Source organism: Lagopus leucura, unplaced genomic scaffold (genome assembly GCF_019238085.1).
Source record: "Lagopus leucura isolate 7727_CA_CO unplaced genomic scaffold, USGS_WTPT01 Super-Scaffold_739, whole genome shotgun sequence".
In the NCBI taxonomy this organism is placed as follows: domain Eukaryota; kingdom Metazoa; phylum Chordata; class Aves; order Galliformes; family Phasianidae; genus Lagopus; species Lagopus leucura.
The window spans coordinates 11,245,973-11,268,162 of record NW_024962255.1 but is presented as its reverse complement, the minus strand read 5'-3'; the positions used below and the strand labels follow the sequence as shown (position 1 = coordinate 11,268,162).

At 46.7% G+C, this 22,190-nt stretch overlaps 1 protein-coding gene across 2 annotated transcripts in view; it reads left to right on the top strand.

The window, feature by feature from the left end:
* The first annotated feature begins 17,979 nt into the window (after nt 1-17,979).
* Nucleotides 17,980-22,190, top strand: part of MICU1 (mitochondrial calcium uptake 1) — a 90,994-nt gene continuing 86,783 nt past the window's right edge. Inside the window, exons 1-2 of one of the 2 annotated variants that reach the window (XM_042862795.1) lie at nt 17,980-18,022; nt 20,403-20,495. The gene's annotated coding sequence lies outside the window, so the exon portion shown is untranslated. Of the gene's footprint in view, nt 18,023-18,143; nt 18,355-20,402; nt 20,496-22,190 lie in introns of those variants that run through there. The other variant, XM_042862794.1, reaches the window with a different exon arrangement.

Below are 22,190 nucleotides of genomic sequence, written 5' to 3'. Positions count from 1 at the left end.
ATGTGATGTTTTATGGCCATATTGCAGAGGCAGGCATGTCATCAGTGCAAACAAAAGTCGACTTCTGATAACCTCCAAAAAACACCACTGTACACTATGTACTATATCTCTCTAGTAAGTATAATGCTAATTAGATCTGTTCCATCATACAGCATTAAGTAACAATCCATTTCTGCTTATCCCTGACAAGTCACAAGAGCCGCGTACCAAGAAACTCCCTCTGAAAGCATCCTGGAGTTAATGCACATGCAAGTCCAGAGAGCAGAACAGGCAGCCTGATTCTGGTTGCAGTCTTATTTACAATCAACTTCCTCCTTTCCAGTTCAGACTTCAGCAACATGAACAACTCAATCCCAAAGGCAGTTTTAAAAACAGAACAAATAGCCAGTTGAACATCACAAGTCAAAAATCCTTTACGAGGTCCAAGAAATATTCTGCTTCTCCAGGAATGACTCAAAGGATGCCATTCAAAGGGCAGAGATTCCTAGAAACTAAACATTTACTTACAGCATACCTGGGGAAATCCACACAGCGGTGGCAGTGTGCTCTGAAAAGCTCCTTTGCATCCAGACAAGGAAGGATTCATGAAGGTCAACCACTTGCCTGCACAGGGACTGCATAAAGTCTCTTCCTCTGAGGCCTCTTTCCCAGCACACAGCTACAGAGTGAGCAGGCACAAAGCAAGTTGCAGCAGCTTATCAAAGTCACAGAATCACAGAATTGTAGGGGTTGGAAGGGACCTCCAGAGATCATCGAGTCCAACCCCCCTGCCAAAGCAGGTTCCCTACACCAGGTAGCACAGGTAGGCATCCAGGCAGGTCTTGAACATCTCCAGAGAAGGAGACTCCACCACCTCCCTGGGCAGCCTGTTCCAGTGCTCCGTCACCTCACTGTAAAGAAGTTCTTGCGCATGTTTGTGCAGAACTTCCTATGCTCCAGTTTCCAGCCGTTTCCCCTTGTCCTGTCTCCACTCACCACTGAAAAGAGTCCGGCCTCGCCATTCTGCCCCCCACACCTTAGATATTTATAGACCTGGATCAGGTCCCCTCTCAGTCTTCTTTTCTCAAGGCTGAACAGACCCAGTTCACTCAGCCTTTCCTCATAGGAGAGATGCTCCAGACCCTTCACCATCTTCGTGGCCCTCCGCTGGACTCTTTCCAAGAGATACCTGTCTTTTTTGTACTGGGGAGCCCAGAACTGGACGCAGTACTCCAGATGAGGTCTTACCAGGGCAGAGTAGAGGGGGAGGATCACCTCCTTTGACCTGCTGGCCACGCTCTTTTTAATGCACCCCAGTAAGCCATTGGCCTTTTTGGCCACAAGGGCACACTGCTGGCTCATGGCCAACCTGTCATCCACCAGGACACCCAGGTCCCTTTCCGCAGAGCTCCCCTCCAGCAGGTCATCCCCCAACCTGTACTGGTGCATGCAATTATTCCTCCCCAGATGCAAGACTCTACATTTGCTTTTGTTAAACCTCATCCGGTTTTTTTCTGCCCAGCTCTCCAGCCTATCCAGGTCTTGCTGAATGGCAACACAGCCTTCAGGCGTGTCAGCCAATCCTCCCAACTTCGTATCATCGGCAAACTTGCTGAGGGTGGCCATTATCCCCTCATCAAGGTCATTGATGAAGATGTTGAACAAGACCGGACCCAGCACAGACCCCTGAGGAACACCGCTAGTTACAGGCCTCCAACCGGACTCTGCACCACCAACAACGACCCTCTGCGCTCTGCCAGTCAGCCAGTTCTCAACCCACCTCACTGTCCACTCATCTATCCCACACTTCCTCAGCTTTGTTATAAGGATGTCGTGGGGGACAGTATCAAACGCCTTGCTGAAATCAAGGTAGACTACATCCACTGCTCTCCCCCTATCCACCCAGCCAGAGACAACATCATAGAAGGCTACCAGGTTAGTCAAGCATGACCTCCCCCTGGTGAACCCGTGCTGACTACTCCTGATAGCCTCCTTTTCTTCCAGTTGTCTGGAGATGACATCCAGTACAAGCTGTTCCATCACCTTTCCAGGGACAGAGGTGAGGCTGACTGGCCTATAATTGCCTGGGTCTTCCTTCTTGCCTTTTTTGAAGACCGGGGTGACGTTGGCTATCTTCCAGTCTTCAGGCACCTTCCCCGTCTTCCAAGACTTCTCAAAGATGACAGAAAGCGGTTCAGCAATCACCTCTGCCAGCTCCTTCAGCACCCGTGGATGAATCCCATCGGGTCCCATGGATTTCTGAACATTGATGTTGCCTAGGCACTCCCGGACCACCTCTTCCCTGACAGAAGGGGGGTCTTCCATTCCCCAGATCCTCTCACTAATCTCCAGGGTCAGTCAGGGTCACCCTGCAACTCGTGCATATTAACCCACACTTACAAGTCCTGAAAACCAGGAGAATATCCAGTTTACAAACTTGTACTGATACTGGAACATGCCAACACCAGTTCTTCCTACCACGTTGTCCTCTTCACACACGTTTCACAGCTCAGGCATATGGACAAGGGAAGTTGTGCACTGGCTCCCTTCTCTGTTGAAGATACAAACACCTCTAGGTCTTTAATTCAAATAGGTTCAGAGTCCTCTAACCCAAACATTAACTTCTCCACTGGAAGGAATGAATGAAAAGCCAGAGTGTGATACAAGCAACCACGAGATTGGTGAGTCCAATGCTTCCAACTTCACGAGGGATGCCTTGCAAAACAGCTCTTTGCCAAAACAAATGCTTTCAAAGAAACCGAGAGAGGGCAAAAAGATCATGGTGGCCCTAAAACTCACAAGCTGTGTCATTCTCATTTCGCTTGACTGTGGAATCAGCAAAACATCAAGAAATCTGAACATAGCCTTCCCACTTTACAGCATCTAAAAAAAAAAAAAATCTAAGTGAGGCATTTGGTCTCATCTGAATTAATAAAGCAACAGTAAAACCAGAAATACTTGATGCTGAACCTCTGTGCAATTTACTGCAAGTGATTTGTTGTTGACTGCATACATCAGTGTTACAGGAGCCTGCCAGATTACTGTTCTACCGACAGCAAATCCCTGTCATTTTTCTAAACTAGGATAATCTTAACATAAGTACAGAATGATAAGCTGTGTGCAAACACATACCCTCAACTTCATATTCCAAAAATTGTTCTAACATATTCTGAATGAAAACAGCCCCACAAGTTTTAGAATCCCTATGCAGTGCTCTGAGGATTACAGTGTACATTTCTTGCTTCAAATTATCACCAGTGAAAGGTCTCAACAAGATGAGTCAATCAACAATGCCGTGCAACAGCCTGGCTGGTGAAGGTGCTGCTTTAACAATCGTCAAAAAAAGCTGTTTAGTCAAAAATGAATTTGCAGAAACATGGAGACTGGGAGCAATGCACAACAATCTGTGTGCTGGTTGAGCAGGGACTCCATACCACTATGTGTGCTGTGTGGGTCTGTCTGGCTTTCAGAAACTACAGTTATTAGGAGACAGAAGAAAAGGGAGAGGACAGAAAGGTGTAAGCAAGACATTTATCACTGCAGGCTCCGGAGCTTCAAGTCAGCACATTACATGCAATTAATCTTGCTGGCTACTGGTACTTAGCTTTTTCAGCAAGTAAGGTATTAGTCGCACTCAGTAGCTCTACAGAGCCGTAGCACCTCAGAAATACCAGAATAGGTGCTATAAAGAAAGAAAGGACTGATACAAGGTGAGATGTACCCCACTCAGGTACGCACCATACAAAGACAGAACAGCAGCCACATCAATGGCAGCAGCAAGGGTACCTCCAGCATCACAAGGGTTGGAAGGAGTTCTTGGCAGTCTAAAGAAATGGCGCTCAGTCAACCACATAGGCCACAAGGAGCATTCAGGGGCCTGTTTTGGAGATTGAAAGGCAATTACTACCTAAGTAGCAGCTTCAGATAAAAGAAGAAAGCCTATATGTGAGAGTCATATTTTGTTCCACAGACTCCAGGAAGACTCTCACTAGAGATGGAGCAAGGACTGCTGCTGCAAAGGAAGGAGGTTTGCACTCCAAAGCAAGCTCTGAGCACTAGATTAAACCAACAAATCAAACACTAACATTCACATGGCCCACACTGCAATGTAAAAGCATGTACAGCAGATGAGCTCAGGATGTTTCTAATGCAACAAACAAGAAGAGAAACAGCAGTTTTTAGTAGCTAAGCGTGGCATTGCTTTGTCACGTGTTTTTATTCACCTCAATTCAAAGCTGCTCTAAACAGAAGTATTTTTATTCTTACCAGCTAGAACTAACAAACTGAATCAATTGCAGTGCCACCACCTCCACAAGTCAGCATAAAGGCACACCTCCTTTCCTCTTCTCTTAAGGACTAATTGGTAGCAGACTGCATCCAACCTTTGAGCTTTGTAGGTCTATCCTAGTTACTGTGTACAGAAAGAGATGACTAATGCTGATCAGACCCGTGGGTGGAAAAGCAGCAAGTGTCAAGTCAGAGTCCGGTTATTTTTCTCCTATCAGATCAGTTATCAGCAAGCCTGCAATCACCAATCATAGCTGCTGAGACATTTTATGGTATGTGTAAGGTTGTGCTCCTCCTGGAGTATTCGTAATGAGTTATTTTTTATATTTTTAAGAGCAACTAATAGCCCTACAACAACTCAGTAGTCTTATTAGGAGGAAGTGAACACCTATCACTAGGCAACAGCCCTAGCGAAGAAAAAATTTTCTCTTTTTAAGTACACTATTACATGGGGGGAAAAATACATTGCAGCAACAGCACCAAAATGACCACATCATAGGTAACAATAGCATCATCTCACAAGAGTTACTGGAATTTAAGTCAAGAAACTAAAAAGAAATCACTCAAGTGTTTCAAAATGCCATCAAAACCTTGCAATACTACAGCAAGAGATCACCAAGTGAAACATCAACAGGTGGCAATAGTTCAGCCTCACTCCATTCTTCATCTACTCATAGTGTTCTCTTCTGTCTGGAACTATCCTTAGCCTTCCCTGTAGACTGACATACTAGCCTCCCTGAGAATCTGAGAGACTGATTTATACAGATTAGCATGTTATCAAGTTCACTTTCAATATTGCTCACCTTGAACTTCATTATCTGCTTTAAAGAAGATAAAGGTATTATACTTACAATGTCTTTTCAGCGTAGCATTCTTCAGTTTGGCAATGAATTCTGTAGGTATTTTTCACAGTGAGTGTTGGAAGGATTTTTATATTCAGGTAGCATGCAATAAATCAGAATTTCCCTCCCATGGAGTCACACAGATTTCCAGTGCTGATCTCACGTTTATGCGCCAGCACTTCATGCACCTCAAACAGCCCACTGTAGAAGTTGAAGGACTCACCAAGATGTCTTTGCAATAAGAAAGAAGATGCTGCTAATCAGTTCCATTTCTTCAGATAATAGACAAGCTGAGGTAGATCTATTCATTCTTACAAGCTTCAGGCTGGAAAGCTTGAAGAGATTGCTAACAAGGATGGAAAAACGTCATGTGAATCTGTATGACTGACAGTGAATACTGAGGTGCAAACTTCACCTCAGCACAGAGAGAGACCAGAGCTGGAGAGCTGCAGTTATAAACACAGCTCACAAAACACGAGTTCTAATCACTGTGTATTAAGTAAATTAATCACTGTGTATTAAGTAAGTTTCACATGCTAATGACCAGCTCAGTTTGCAAGTAAATATAACTATTTTCAAATGAAACATTGCAGAGATGCTCTTTTCAAGGCAAATTATGGCCAAAATAACTCATTTAAATGTGCTTTATATCACTTCACGTTTACAGAGAAGAAAGGTAGATGTTTTAAGAACTTAAGCACCATAAACTAAAGAAACAAGATTCAACAGATATTTGTGAATGCTGTGAAAACTGAAAGGGTCTTAAACTTGGAAAATGTGACAAAGAGCTGAAAAGCTTTATCATTCACAGGTTTCTCTAGGACAGCCTGAAGCATGCTGGCTAACCCATCTCAGGGGGGACAGCCACAAAAGTTATCAAAAAGGAATTACGTGCTGTTTGTTGGTTTGGGGCTTTTTTGAGGGTGTGTTTGGTAGAAATAAGATGAAGGCTTTCTTCACTTTTTAGCAAAGACAACTCAGTGTGACAGATCTGAGGACTGATAAGCACCTCTCAGGTAGCGAGGTTTCCATCCACCTTGGCCAATCAGCCACATAGCACAGCCTCCAGACACTTTATGGCATCTCAGAGCACAATTACAGCAATTCAGTTTTCTTCGTGCACTTCCACGTTCCCACAGATATAAAAAAGCTTGCATATATTCTTGGGTCAGAATCCAACATGAAGCATCGTTGGCACTAACTTGTGGCTATAAAAATCACATTCTGAAGGAGGCAAATAGAGCTCTGCTGCCATCAAACCCGTACACTAACAGCAAACACAGAGATACAACTATCAGCTGACTGGCGTACAGCAACGCAGGCTCTCTAGTGTAGAAATCCATATAAATTATGTAAATACTGCCTTGAAAAGCACTGTTGTGCTTCAACTCCAATTCCAAGAGCAGCCCTCTGCAGCACGCTCTGTTACATAAATGTCAGGCTAATCACAGCAACTCTGCTCACAGATGTTGCCAAATCTCCTGAAGTATAAATGTGGATGAAAGCATTCAGGATGAGTCAGCTGCACACCCACCTTCCTTGGGAGTACAAACTACATTAATGACAACAGGCTGACCACAACAACAAACAGACCTTTAGGAGATTAAAGTACTTGTTTCAAACTGACCTACACTCGGTAATTCCTCCTCTTCACTGATACCAGAATAATTTGGGGGTGCTGAGCTCCTAACCTCCAGAAGTAAGACTGCATCAAAGTGGGGTCTGATGTTTTTTCTGCCTAGGAAAAAAAAAAAAAAAAGACAGCAGCTCATCTGTGCCACCAACAGCCATTTCTATTTCCACATTTGCCCAAGAAATAGGTCATGAAAACAGCAGCTCCACTGAACTCACAGCCTCACACCCAAAGCCTCAATGCTTTCCTCTAACATTCCTGCCAACTCAAAAGCCCAAATCTGCACTGTCTCATCTCCTGCCCTACTGAATTTAGCTAAATAGTGAAGAGGAGTACTTGTGGAACTGTTTGTTTAAAACTACTCTCGATCACTAAATGCCAAGAGGAAATATGGAAACGGTCACTCCCACACATCAGAGTGACTGGCTGATTCACAATTGGGATAGATTTTTCATGAGTCCATGTGCAAATTTGAGTCACAGTATTTATCTTTGGATAAAGTTACTCTTGAGATGAAATTAAGCTTGGACAGTATAAATCTATTCAACGTCGTGGTCAGAGAAGTTCATGATTTTCTGGCTTCCAAGCAAAGCTCTGCTTGGGACCAACAGCTTCTCATTCCTTGGCAATTACAATTTCATCACTCCATCAAGTGGTCAGGAAGGAATGTTCCTACATTTGTAATGGTTTCTCCTTTCAACTCCGCTTTTCCAGGTGCCTAGAAAGCAGACCTGTAGGAAGACTGACTTTTAGAGTCCCACTTAACATGCCAAACCAGTAAATTGTGTGGATAATGTGGCATTCAGCTACACTTATGAAGAGCACGAGTTCTAAGAACAACTGTCCTCAATGATCAGAAAAGCTCCATTAATGAGAAAGTTTTGAAGAAAAAAAGAAAGTGCTGTCTGTAAGCAGTTAAGCTACCTGTGATTTCACTGCTTGTCACTTCGCAGCAAGCACACCACAGGTAAGCCTGGGCAACCACATGTTTGGCTGCAGCCAAAATGAAGCCTGGATCCTCACATTCTGTTTGTTCCCATTGCCTTCACTTGCATGGAAACAGAACAGTCTCAAACCACCCATCTTCTGCAGCCTCATCTCAGTCCCTGCACACAGTGCTGGCCACAGACTGAATGACAGCCAAATAGCACTCCACTGTATTTTTTCCAGGCAGTTCATAAAGCACAAGGACAGCTTATCTGTAGCTTGCAACAGGAAGGGAAAAATCTTTAATATATTCATTTAACTCAGAGGAGAACATTAAGAGCTGGTTTCATTACTAGCAATACACGTGGTTTGGAATGCAAGTCCTCTTTCTTAAGACAGAGACTTGAGTTGGTTTTCCTGAATCACTTACAGCCGAGTCCAAATGAAGACGACTGCTCTCTTAACACAATATCCCCAAACTCAGAGAGGAAACAACACAACACTTATTAGGGTAATTATCAAATCAACCCAATATTTGGACAATGGAATTTCTGTTATCGCTGCTTTGAAATAAGTCCTTTGATAAGGAGAATAGCCCTGCAGTGAGCAGCAGTCTCCCTTGGGAGCTTTTGACAGAGCAGATGATGTTATGCATTACAAACACGCCGTGCTCCATCACCCAGCAGAACATCAGGCAACTCCCCCTTCCCCTGCAGGAATCCAAGAGGATTTCCCAAGTAACACGATGAATGAAAGCGTTTTCATTACAAAAAAAGGAATCATTTTTTCCCCATACAACATCTCATCCTTTTTTCCAGTCTCTGTTATCTGAGGGAGAGAATTACTTTCTCTGCCAGCCTCCCCTCTCAGTTCTTCCGCTCACAAGAAACGCTACAATGTTTCAGAGAGGTCCACAATTAATTTAAGTCACCTTTAAACAGCTGCTGCAGCACATTGCTCCTGTCTACCTTTCATCTACAAAACATGAACGGACACAGTATGTCAGACACTTCCCAGCAGTAAGCATTGCATGCATAATGATATCAGAAGTGCTACGCAAAGAAACACCGTGCAGACCCTGCCCAGTGCTCTCTAACATCATTGGAAATATTCCTGTCACACCTGTGCTGCTTTAGACTGCCCATTTTCTCTTAAAATCTTCACCTGTCAGAGCAATACTTACAATTCTCATTTCTGGAGGTACTTTGCCAGGCAGAAAACTCACTGACATTTAATTCCAAACATCTAAGAAAGATGACAAAGTATGAGAATATCGTTGTTGGTTTTTTAAAATGGTTTAAGTAGAGAAATCAACTGTTTTTCTTTTACATCAGTTTCACCCATCCAACTGATCTCTTATTTCAGAGCATACCTTAGAGCCCACTACTGTGACTACATTTTGGCCAACAAAATATCCATTTGCTCTTTATTCTACAGATTTCACTTGCAAGTCATGAAGAGCTCAGCATCATTAAAAGGTATTTTTGGTCAAAGACAAGCAAGGCTTAAGAGCAACATCTACAGTCATTTTTCTGTGTTTTCAAACTTGTACAGTTCCAAGATGCAAAGAAATTGGAAGAGCATCCTGGAGCAATGAGCCTGGAGAAACAAACCTGCATAGCATGACTGCAAACCACGCTTCTCAAGAGGTTATTGGATCTGCTGGAAGACAAGCTTTAATCACAAAGATAAGATTAAAAGCAAGACACCATGACCACACTGTGGGCTGCATGCAACCTTGGGTTTTTAAACTTCAAAAGCTCTGGGAAAGATTGTTATGGAAACCTAAATTCTACTTCAAGTTAGAACTACTGTTTTATTGGATTTATCAAGTACTTCCTAGACTGCTCCAACACAGAGAGGGCTTCAAGTTTACCCCATATCTTACCTAGGAGGTCTGAAGTACCTACGCCAAGTGACAGGTAGACAAACAAGGAAGGAACCCATACAAAGAACAGCAGCTGACAAGGAGCAAACAGGCACGGCTCAGCAGCCACCACCAAGTCACGTTTTAGCTGACAGTGAGCAAGCCCATATGTCAAGGAAGTACCTCCTGCTCATTGGAAGCTGCATCTTCTACAAATTGTTGGCAAAGCGACGAGTTTACAAGGAACATATGTCAGATTCTAACTGGATGGTTTTTAAAGTTGCTGAAGCACACAAGTCTCAAAGGTAGAAACAAAACATTTACACTACTGTATTTAGGGAATGCATTTTTCCTTAGCAGCTCCAAGGTAGAGCCACAATTGATACGAGACCATGCAAATCAACTCAGCACACAGCTCAAGGAATTACAACATAACAAAATAACACAATAAAAGATTTGCCTAGCTCAGTGCTTTTCAAGGTAACATGGTTATGCAGAACAGAGAAAAGAGACTCTGCTAGACTCCTCTCCAGCAGCAGACGTAGAAAATTGGAAGGCAGGCTGGAAACTCCATTCCATCTGGAAGAAAAGGATGCTGTTTGCCAATTGCTGCCTGTGATCACTTCACTCAAGGACCGACGGTGAGTTTCCCCATCCAAAACTGCATGTAGATTAATACAATAAATCCAGTTACTTGGTTTCCTACTTTCAACTCATTTACATCAACTAACGGAATTGAGATGCTGCAGCAAAGGAATCCTCACATAACCCCACATTCGGGTGCTGTGCAACAAGAAGCTCCATGCAGCTCCTGTCTGAGGGGGCTCAGATGCTCCCAGCTCCCCCCCACACACACCACACACTCTGCTTCCACATGCATTTCAAAAGCATTGACTTTGCACTTTTAGCTGGAAACCACTTGACTACCTCACACTACTTTGAGTCCAGGTAAGCTTCACTTAATGGAAGGAACAGATAGCAACATACACAGCTGAAGACCTACATGATGTAAGCAGTAGAAATGGTTAGCACAGCACAATTTCACACCAAAACCCTCTCAAATCAGCAATAAATTTCACAAAGAATTTTCTTGAACCCCACAAAGTTTGAGGCTAAAACCTCAAAGTACACTGTTTTGTTCTCAAGAGGCTACAAGACAGGATGCAAGACTTGGTGATTCAGAGTTTGTGTTATGGCTGTCATGGGGGCAGGCAAGATGCTCTCGTACCCTAGTAGGACAACTGACAGTGCTTGGCACAGCCTGGCACAGGCCCAATGGAAGCCCAGCAGGCACACCAGCCTGCCAAGCACTGAGCTGACCACACTTGGGTTGGGAGGTATGCTGTGCTCCCCATGGAAATTCACCATCCTGAAAGCATTAAGACCAGACAACCTTTAAGCACTCTTCAGGGAAGAGGTCTGTTGGTGGACCAGGACACCTTCCCCTCACCTCCGTGCACAGTTACAATCTCATACAAGTGCTGTGAAAGCAGCCTACTGAGCTTAGGTCAGCCTGCAGCAGCCATGGTTTAATAGCTCGTTCTGTGGGGAGCCATGGCCATCCTCCAGTAGGCCCCTGATAAGTTATCTATCCAAATGGAATCCCATTTTAATTATTCCAATGAACAGTTTCAGAGATTTGACAGTGACCTCATGGTGTGGCAATCCCTTCCTCCTGGGGAAGCCAATAAGAATGATTCACTCAAACAAGGCTGCCTTCCACATTTTTTTCCTCTCCTACTTATGCAAGTGGTTCTGTTTCTTAATTCCTTAAGAGCTGCCAAGAATGCAGAAAGAGATAGCAGCCACACTTCATATTTTACACAAGACATAAGCGATGTCCCATAGGCTTGCCCTACTGCAAAATAATTCCATGTCACATTCAAGTACTGCATATTTTCATCTTCGTTGAGATAACATACAATTTGGGCCCTTAGTACTGGGAAGAAAACCCTTTGCCAAAACTTGAACGGAAAAAAGACAAATCATTTTCCATTCATCATTACATACTCAAGGACAGAACGCTCCTGAACGCCAGCTCAGTCTAGCTTGCCCTCACAAAGTCAGTACCAAAATACAATCAACAACAAGACAGTGACATCAAAGATGATCTCTTACCTCAAGAGCACTTTAGATACTGCGACTGTTCCTCCTCAGCAGAGGGAGCTGCCCTGGACCGTCCATGGCAGCATAAAGCAGCAGTTGAGCTCTAAGGGAAGCTGACTGCCGGCCAACAGTACAAACACTTGCTCAATAAACAAATAATTAACATCCCCAAACTAAAATCGTTTCTGCACCTCCATGGACAGCAAGCACTTGCAAATAGGGAAGTAATTTAAATTACCAATCTGTGATCTGTTTGCTATTTTATAGAATGGTAAGCAAGTGACTCATAGCATCAATGTTTTAAAACTTCAGTTTTACCCTCAAGACTGCGCACAAGCTAATCTCATAGAGAGATCTTATCTCAAAGATGAGGCTAAAAACAGCTTCAGAAAATGAATGAAAAGTGTTCCTTTTTTTTTCCTTGATTCCTATAATCAGAGCTGTACCCCTCCTGTCTGAGGATAGCTGAGAAACATTCCCCAGATGGAAGGAAATCTGCCCTGGAATTTCTGTATTAATGGCTGGATCAACCTCACCATGACTGTAATTTCCTTTCCCATCACAGAGCCTACACACAGACTCTTGATTACTCCCATAGACCGGGCTGTTAAAAAAAAGAAGTACTAACAAGTAATTGTCACCCATTGCTGATATTTACCCCTCTCTGAGTATCACATCCTTCACGCACACAGCCCTGCAATGGTATTTCTGGACTCTGTGAAGCAAAGCTCTGTACTGTTCCCTGCAAGAAAAAGATGCCACGAGCAGAACACAGCTCTGACTTTTTTTTTTCCTTCAATTCAGCATCTGTTCAAAACCTATTATGCTCTGTAAGAATGAATCAGTGTTTAGCCAGTTTCATACACCCAATGGGTCTTCCTGATCATTTTTGGCCGTGCAAGAAATCCCAGTGCAATCTAACAACAGAAAAAAAAAAAAAAAAAAAAAAAATGCTAAGCAGTAAAAGATTCCCACCTTAGTTCCATTGCTCCATGAGAAAAGCTGAGCACAGATTTCCTTTTCTTATTTGAGGTTAAAACACTGAAAGTTTCCTTACTTTTGAACCCTTCGGCTGTAGCTTCTGTTGTAACAGTAAATCTAGTAGGAGGCTGCAGACCTCATTTGCCTTGCATTTAATTAGATTAGGCAGCACTGAAGCAGGCAAGTGCTAATGATAGCTACCAGAAATTGTTACCCTTTAGCCACCTTCTGCCAGGGTGAGGTGAGCAAGGAGTTAGCAGGGCAGCAAATTACCTGTTTGTGGGAAGGGGGTGAGGAAAGAAGCAGAAGGAAAGGGAATTCTAGTGGAAAGCTCCATCTTAACAGCAAAGTGAACAACTGCTAGGGCTCTTTACATTATAGAAGTTCTACTGTGATGGGATTTATTTATATTTCAGTTCAAGCCACATCCTATCTTGACTTTCCAATGACATCAAGTGCATCTGCTCTTGTTCTACAGCCCACGCGCCATTGATCCCATGAAAATGAATGTATCACTCATCCAACACTATGAAGGAAAAAAATCAGACAAAAAAAAAAAAAAATCAAACAAAACTGCTGTAAAATATCTACATGGACTTCCATAGTAAAGCCCTGGGGGAGGGGCAGGGTTGAATTTAGTATTCTGCATCTCAGCATGGGAAACAACTGAGGTCAAGGTAGGCAAAGGTCTGGTAAGCATAACAGTTTTATGCCCCTTCAATCCATTGCACAGCCAGCAGTTCTTCAGCTTGTTAATCATCCATTTCAAAATTATGATCGGCAGTAGGCGAGATCAGGAAAACAGAAGTGCATTTAATTAAGGAAGCCTGCTAGTTTCCATCCTCAGCAAAAAAATCCAGACACCACACCAAGATGTTCTTCCAGCAATTGCAGCCCTGGCAGCCGGTCAGCACCACCAGGTGAATTCTGTGAAATCCGAGCACCGCCTACCAAATAAGTTTGTTTCAGGAGATAGGCAACAGAATGGCAACAAACCTGCTTGTAACAGCCAGGGCATGAGGTGCTACAGGGCCCACGATATCCTGACACAAGGGAGCAACAGCTTCTTCAAAAACTGATGCTGCAACAGTTTCAGCCACAGCCTGAAAGGGCGGCTGAACTGTGCTGCGTGTATCTCAGCCATGAGGAGCCGGCCTTGGCGCAGCGCCCATCCTATCTTCCTCCTGGGACTTCTCACCCTATGGAACTCATCTCGCTGTGCGATTCAATATGGGAGAGTCAGCACCAAAATCCTTCTCCACCCAGCACACCTCTCACCATAGGTAACTCTGGTTCTCACCTACGGCAGCTTTTAAAACCAGCCTGCTACTGCTTGATAACTGCAGGCAGTTCAGTCTCTATAGTCCTCTCTTGCTCTTTTTTTAGGCCTAAAAGGAGTCTGCCATCTACCCAGAATCACAAAGATTAAGTACCACAGAGCACCACATGCAGCTGAGCCCTTGATTTCCTGCAGATACTCTTCTCCAAAACTGAAATAACCAATTACATCTTAACCCAACATAACTGAACCAGCTTGTTACATAGACTAATACAATAACATGAGTCTACTCTTTACAGGTGAAAGCCATAAAGATTAAGCATTTGACATACAAAACCAGATGTATTTAAGTCTTTTGTCTATCTAACACCATGTATAGGAAAAAAAAAAACAAAACAACCACCTAGGTTCATAAAGTAAGCTTTTTCACAAAAGGCTGCTTCCCACCCGCACTGCATCTCAGCAGCACAGAGCTCTTACCTCTGGCAGCTTACCCTTAACACCCACACCTCTCAGAACAAGCAGGGAGCCAATGAGGACATTCTCTTGCTTCCTAAGGAAGTTCCCTCTCAGGAACATCTGCATCATTTTCTCTCCATGCTTCTGAGGACAAGCTACCTGACAGGAAAGCAGCAGCGAGTTCTAAGCAGCAGGAAGCACTGTAAGACCTTGCTAATAGGCAATCTCACAATCTAGGCCTGCTACAAGCTCTACTAGATGTTAGCAGAGCCAACACCCTGATAGCCCACCAAGCATTGAGCTCCCCTGCCACTGCTCACAAAGTCAACACAAGGAGTTGTGTGCTCGCACTGCTGCGGCATGCCTTGCATCAGCTAAAACCTCTTCTGCCAAGCACTGGTTAGGCTTCTCCCCATCACTCCTCCTGCTTCCATTCTTTGGCACTTTGTTCACATAGCTGTTGCATAGAAAAAGGAACCAGACTCCTACCTCATCTTGCTTGCCTGCCTCTCCCATCGCCCTCTTCCATAGCCAATGTTACAGCAACACTCAGACCTCCACACCAGCAGCTCTGATGCTTTGCTTCACAAACCAATGGTTCACCCATTCTCCTCTCCAAAGCTGCAGCCATCCACCCACTCCCAGGCAGAAGGGGACATAACAGCAGTCCGTTCACTGCTGTCAAAACACATCAGAAAGCTATAAATGCTTTATTTCAGCCCCCCATCTCCCAGCATAACTGCAACGTCATCAGAATCTTCTTAAACCAAGTATTTACCTGAGCGTTCAGACCTTCATACTCCCTCTGACGTTATCTAAACACCATTCTTCACACTTCACCCATTTCAAGACGGTTCTCCCTTATTCACTCGCAGAAGTCAAGTCATTAGAGCAGTTTCTTCCAATACACTCCAGTCGAAGGGACTCACCCATAAGAGCATTTACCACTTCCCCTCTCATTCAAGGAGGCCCATCTATCATCGCTTCGAGGCACTGAGCGACAGGCTCTCCCCGTGCGCACACTACTCCCTGCCCGCTTAGCGGACCAGAACTACAGGAGCAGCAATGTTGGAAAAGAGCCCTCGGGTCACCCTGCCCACGTCCCTCAGCGCCACATCTCCGCGGCAGCGCAGCACCTCCACGCAAGCCGACTCCCACCCCCCTGCAGCCCGCGTACCGCCGCGACCCCTTGCAACCCGCCGGAGCCGGAGCCCCGCCGCACCCCCGCGGCAGCGCGGTGCGAGGCGCGAGGCGAGGCGCGTGCCGGCCGCGACCCCGTGGGCTGCCCGCGCGCCACCTGGCGGCCACCACCACCTCCGTTAGCTCGGCACGGCCGGAGAGCTCCCGCCCGGCCCGGCCCCGCTCCGCTCCGCCGCCGCTCCTCCCCACCACCCCCCCTCGTGCCGAGGGAAGTTGACGGGGCCGGGATCCGCCCGGGGCGGGCCGCCGCCCCGCTCAAGTTTCGCGGCGCTAAGAATAACGCGCAGCTGCCGCCGGCGCCGCAGCCCCCCGCGGGCCCAGCTCCGGGCGGGCGGACGGACGGAAAGCTCCCGCCGCCTCCTCGCTCCGCAACCTCCCCGACCGCCGCCTGAAGGGCACGGCCCCGCGGCGGACGCTCCCGCCTCACTCACCGTCCGGTGTCGCTGCTGCTGCCGGCGCCGCCCCAGAGCCGGGAAGCAGCCGGCGGAGGAGAGCGTGGCGGCAGCGCCACGGTGACGGCAGAGGAGCAGCGGCAGGGACCGGCCCGCCGAGGCCGCCATCGCGCGCTGAAGCCGCCCCGCGCGCACGGCCAGACTCGCGCTGCGGCGGCGGTCGCTGCTGCTGCCGCCCGGCGGGTGGGGGAGAGGAGGAGCGGCGGGGCGGGGCCGGAGGGCGGCGGCGGCCAATCGGAGCCCTCCTCCCGCCGTCCCGGGGCTCGTCGAGCCGGGAGGGCAGCCAATCGCCGCCGCGCGGCCGCCGTTCCGAGAGAGAGGATTGGTCGTCGCCTCGTCTCCCCTCCTCCGACTCCCTGCGGGCGGCGGGCGGGACCGCGAGCGGGCCGGAGGGCGGGGAAACTCCTCAGGGGCGGAGCTCCGGTGCTACAGCGGCGGCGGGAAGAGCGCGTGGGAGCGCGCTCGTGAGGTGGCAGCCGGCGGCTCCCCTTATGCCGAGAAAATGCCCATCTCAGCGGAGAGCCCTCGGCACTGCCGTGCTCAGGGCTAGGTAAAAAGCGCAGGCAGGGCAGTCAGCAAACGCACTGCTGTAAGCCGAGCATTACGGCAACTGGTTGGAGAACGGCTGATTAATCGGGACAGGGAAATCTCCCTGTCTGAGAGGGACTCCGACACCCCCAGGGCGTCAGCTGTGAACCTGCCATTGCCACAATGCGCGGCGTTTCCTCACCTCGCCATAAGTACACAGTGCACGTGTAAAGCGACAAACAGCTCCTCCAAGGCAAGCATTTGTTTTTGCAAATGCTCTCTCAAAATCGAATGTAGTTTTGCATTCGCACCAAAAGCATGCACTAAAACCTGCCCCAAAACTTCCCCAGGATGCCATCTCCACCTCACAGTTGCTACCACATCCTTCTCTTTCCAGGTCCAGCATCTACATCACAGATAGCCAAGCAATTTAGAGTTTTGTGCCCAGCTCTGCTATCCTTCGCACCTTCTGCATAGCAGCAACCACTTGAAGTTTGCTGCAATTGGATTCTGCAATTAGAGAAAAACTTGTCCTCTGATGCTGACAGATTGCCAGCCCATCTCCACAGGAGGACATTAGATGTTTGAAAATCAAATTGGCTTACCTGAGTGCTTTAATTTGAGGCTCCACCTGCTGCAGGTGCAGCAGCTCCAGTGATGTGCTTCTGCGTGGATGCAAGAGGCTTTGGGGAGAGGGCTGTTTGCTTGAGTTTCTAGCTGCCAAACTGGTTTCCAGTGCTGAGGTGAACCAAACCTGCACAGGTGGACACATATCACACCAGGCACGGATTTCTACTCTTTGACAGCAGATGCTCAGTCAAATTTTTTTCCCAGAAGACTGTTTCTAGCCAAAAACAAACAAAGAAACAAAACAAAACAAAAACCCAGCTAATTATATCCTCAAATCATCAAACCTAAACAATATACAAACCCCTTAGACATCACATGTAAGTCCTTGCTGGACCTGTATACGTACACATATATACACGTGTCCCCTAGGCCCTATACGCAGCCCTTTCAGGCCTTTTCTCTACAGATTCCTTCAAACCTCCGCTTAAGAGCTCACGCACACACCTTTCATGACCTTCTGTACACACACACCACGCCCCGCCCAGAGTCCTTTCAGGATCCACGTACAAGACCCCTCAATTTATCACAGGCGTTCCAGGACCCATTCACAAGCCCACTGACCCTACACATGTATGTATACACATTATACACGTGTGCTCGTCAGGAAAAAATACCTGCCAATTCCCACGCAATTCAACAGACACGCCCCGATCCCTTAGACCTCACACGCTCCGAAACCGCGCGCATCACGCCCCAAACCCCTCACCGAGCCCTACACGCCCAGCCCCACAACTACACCCCTTTCAGGACTTCCCGCGCATTCCGGGCGGGCAGTGACGGCGCTGTTCCCGCCTCCTGGCGGTGCCGCCCGCGGAAGCGCGGGCGCGGTGGGCGGTGCGTGGCGGCGCCGAGGTGAGCGGGGCGGCGGCGCCGGGGCTGCGGGCCTCGGGGAGCGGAACGACGTGACCACGGGTTCCTTTGGGGCCGGGGGAGCCGCTGGGGGACGGTGGGAGCTCTGAGGGTGCGGGACAGCGGCGCGCCGTGCGTTGGGCCGAGCTGTGCCGCCGGCCGCTGCTTGTAGAGCCGCCGAGGTGAAGCCTCACTGTGGCGGCCGCGAGCGCGAAGCTCGAAAGTTGGGAAATAAAGCTGCTGCCCGCCGGACCTGCGGTTCGGAGCGAGCCCGGGTGTCCGGAAAGAACTTCGCTTCGAGCTGCGCTGGCTGCCGGTGACAAGCTTCCCTTCGGGTCGGTGCCTGTTCTAAATTTAACTCCCTTTCCTTCCTGTGCGTTGTTGAGTGATGCAAACGCTTCTCGCCGCCAGAATCCCTCTGCCTGCTTCTTCCCAGCCGCACCAAAGGCTTTCTCACGCGGTCGGTGCCTTTCTGGAGGGCAGCAGCTGGGCTGCGCACCGCACACCGCGCTGTGCCCGGCACCTGCTGGCAGCGCTGTGTGGGTCCCAGCGGGCTGAGGCCTCCACGTGCTGCCACAGCTGCTGGAGATGGGGAAGAGCTTTCAGTAGGCTGTGGTTGTGCAGTCTGCCGAGGAAAAAAGCACCCAGAATTGATGCCGTGTGTTCAGAAAGTTTTATGGGATGATGGCTGGGCTGGTGAAATGTGCTGTTGGTACACTGTAGCTTCTCCTCTCATGTCTAGATGTTTGATGTGGCTGCAGGAACTGTCATCTCTTCTATAGTATTTAATGTTACACAGATTGTAGTGTTCAGGTGTTCCTGCCTGCGAGTGACACATGGCTGGGCATTAGTGAGGCAGTGCCTCTTCCAGCCTTTCCTCGTGTCCCAAAGTGTAACATGAAAACCTGGTGAAGGCTGGGTGGCCACAAGCCTCATCTCAAAGAAACTGAAAGCTGGTCAGGTGAGGAGGTGTCCCCTTGCTGTCAGTGGCTGCCAGTCCAGGCAGGTGGCACAGGCTTGGGAGGGCATAACTCAGCTTAAGAATAGGGAGATTGTTCAGTGAGTGCAGGTCTCATGTGCTGGGTTGCTACTGGTGTGGGAGTGATAGCTTGCGCCTGCAGTCAACTAATCACAGTACCAACCTGAAGCTGCGTATATTACAGCTGAAAAACTAGAAATCCTTTAAAAAAAGAAAAAGCAAACAGCCACCCACTGTGCTTTTGTTGAAAGGTGTTGCTGAAGGAGTGGCTGAAGCTTGCACTGAGCTTGTACAGTGACTTGGCCTTCCCCTGCAGCAGCCACAAAAGAATTGCCTTAAGATATTGTGTTGTCTGGTCTATGATGCTCCTTCATAGAGTGCCTCATCATTGCTGGGACTTTGTTTTGCTCTCTTCTGTGTGTGAGACCTTGAGAGAAAATCTACAATAGAAAGTAATTTTCCTGTGCAGTCTTTGGGCTGCTGGAAAAGCCACATGCCTTGGTAGTAGTGAAGGAGTAGGGAGAAGTCAGAGTGCAACAGCTCCCCATGTGTCACGCTCTGTGATGTGTTGAGTCTCTCCAAACTAATTCTGATTTATTTTTCTTGTTGCTGTAATTGCCAACAGTGTTGCCACAGCTACATGAATTTGTTGCTAATTTAGCTTTTGTAGCTAATATCAAAACCATTTTTCTTAGTACTTGTTCATTACATAACTGTGATTGTATTGGATGGCTAAATTGTATTTGATGTACCATTTGTCTTTTGAAAGCTCTGCAGAGTGAATTTGGGTTAGCAAGCTGCTGAAGTGTAGAAAGGCTTGGTACTCATCATAGCATGATTTATCTACACCATATTGCCTTTGGTTTAATGAGGTGCTTGGGAAGAATGGGATAATTGAGAGCATCAGGCTATCCTGAGCTCCTTTGGAGTGTGTATAGGCATCATACACCAATGAACTTTTCTTTCTTAGAATTTAATGATTAGGAAAAGTTTATTTTTTTGAGGCAGTCAGTCAGCAAGGTTTTCTGTGCATCAAGGTGGGGGAGACAGTTCCAGGTGCAGAAGCACTGGAGAACTGTTATCTATAGGAAAAGAAGTTCCCTCTCTGGAGCTTCATAGGATGCCATAGAACTAGAGTGGAGTGAGAGTGCTGCAGGCCAACACCTTGAAAATATGCTTATATTACACTTGAATGTATAGCCCACTATGTTAAGGGAGGTTTCTCAAAAGTTTGTGGGTTTCTGACACAACAAGGCCCTTTCTCCACATCGGTTACTCAGAATTTAGTGCTCACAATGTAAGATACATAACCAATAATAAGCAGACTGTGATCACCAGGAGGAAGATCGTGCAAAACATATTGCTGGCAGCTGAAGCTATATTTATTCTTTTTCTCATTTGTAGAACACAGCCCTACAATCCCTAAGAACTCCCTGTGTTCTTCATGACCACTTGACCTACAAACACAAGCTGGGAGCGAAGACACCTGCAGTGCAGGTAAGGATGCTGCTGCCTTTTGGGGTGTGTAGTTTGCTCTGTGCTGGGCCCTGCACAGAGTTGCTTCTAGCTGTGCTGAACTAATTACCTGGCTGAAACCTACCCTTAAGGCTGCCCTATTCAGAATTACTTTGTTCAGAAGCTTTCACTGGCGCAGGATTTTCCTGATGCTATAGGTTGCCTTTTTGAAGTCTGAGAAGTGCTGCCTAGCACTGCCTTTCAACCAAAGCCCAGTTCTACTACATCAATAAAATAGAATAAAAGCAATTGTATGTACATACTCATTTAAAACTTGTTTGAGGGTAGGGTGATATCTTAAAAATAACAAATTAAGGACACAAACTATTTGTTCAGTGGAGGAAAATGAATGGCATAATTTATTTACATTATTAATTTCTACCTAGAAGCTGTGTTGTACTAGTCTTATTTAGCAACTGGACAAATCAGTATGATGGAAAAAGACACTTCAACAGAAGTACAATGACAGAAAGATTAGTGTGATAGAAAGATGCTATAAAGGAGAAGAATATTGCTTACCTGTATCAGAAGATTCCAGATTTGTAGGGAATAGCTTCACTAAGGAGGGATCTCCAGGAAGAAAACCCTTCTCAGTGAGGGTCAGCCTTTAAATGGGGTCTAAGAGAGGTGCAGCCAGGCTCCACCCCTTCCGCTCACACAGCTGAATTGCCTTCATCTGTGCTCCCAGGGCTGTCTGGGTCCTTTCCCCAGGTGCTCAATCACTAGTTCAGGCTGTGACTCAGCAGTTCCCATGCAGCCTTAATGTAAGTGCTCTGCAAGGATTCCTTTGTAGCTCTTAGGCTGAGAGGTCAGCCTTGCCGATGGGCTCGTGGCAGTGTTACTGAGGACAAATTGTTCTGCTACCCTCCAATACTTTGGTAGGACGAGCTGCAAGATTGTTTGGAATCTCAGAAGGCTTGGAGTGAGTGCTGCAGGTGTTTTGGGCAATTATGTTGTTTTAAAGGCATATGGCTGCTCCTTACTTTGTTATGCCAGTTCATTTGGTCTGTTTTGTTTATCCTTGAGAGTACATCTGAGCTGCACTTGGTACAGGTTAGCAGAGTACTGCAGAATTTTTCTAGGTTCTGAGCATCTTTGGTGGGACTTTGCAAAGGTGTTAGTAATAAAAAAAGTCCTGTGATTCTGTTGTGATGTTGGGTGGGGTGATGCTTTGTGTGATAGTAATTACAAATTGGGATATTTCATGGGTCACAGTCATGGGCTGTTGAATACTGTAGAGTATGTCATAGGCTTTCTCCAAACAGAATGGATTTTAAGAAGTGCTTGGCACATGGCACAGCTGCCTCCTGGTGAGGAAGGGGGCCCTCCCTTCACAATGATGTTTGACACTTCAGAAATACGAGGAGCCCTACTGAAGTCTGAGTTACTACAAATTGTCTAAGCACATACTGTCCGCAAGTCTTTGACAGGTTTGTCCCTTACTGAAAGAGATTTAAGGCACTATAAAAAGGAAAAAATAGGCAGTTCGTTCAGATGATGCAGTATTTTACTGCAACTTCTGTAAAATTGTTAGAAAAGTCCTTAGCTACTAAATCTTGCATTACCTTGGCCTTCTTCCTCATCTGTGATTGCAGTGAGCATTTTTCCCCATGGAAATGTGCCTTTTCTTTTGTGTGTGCTGGGTGTAACCTCTGAGAGCAGCTTTTAATTGCAGTG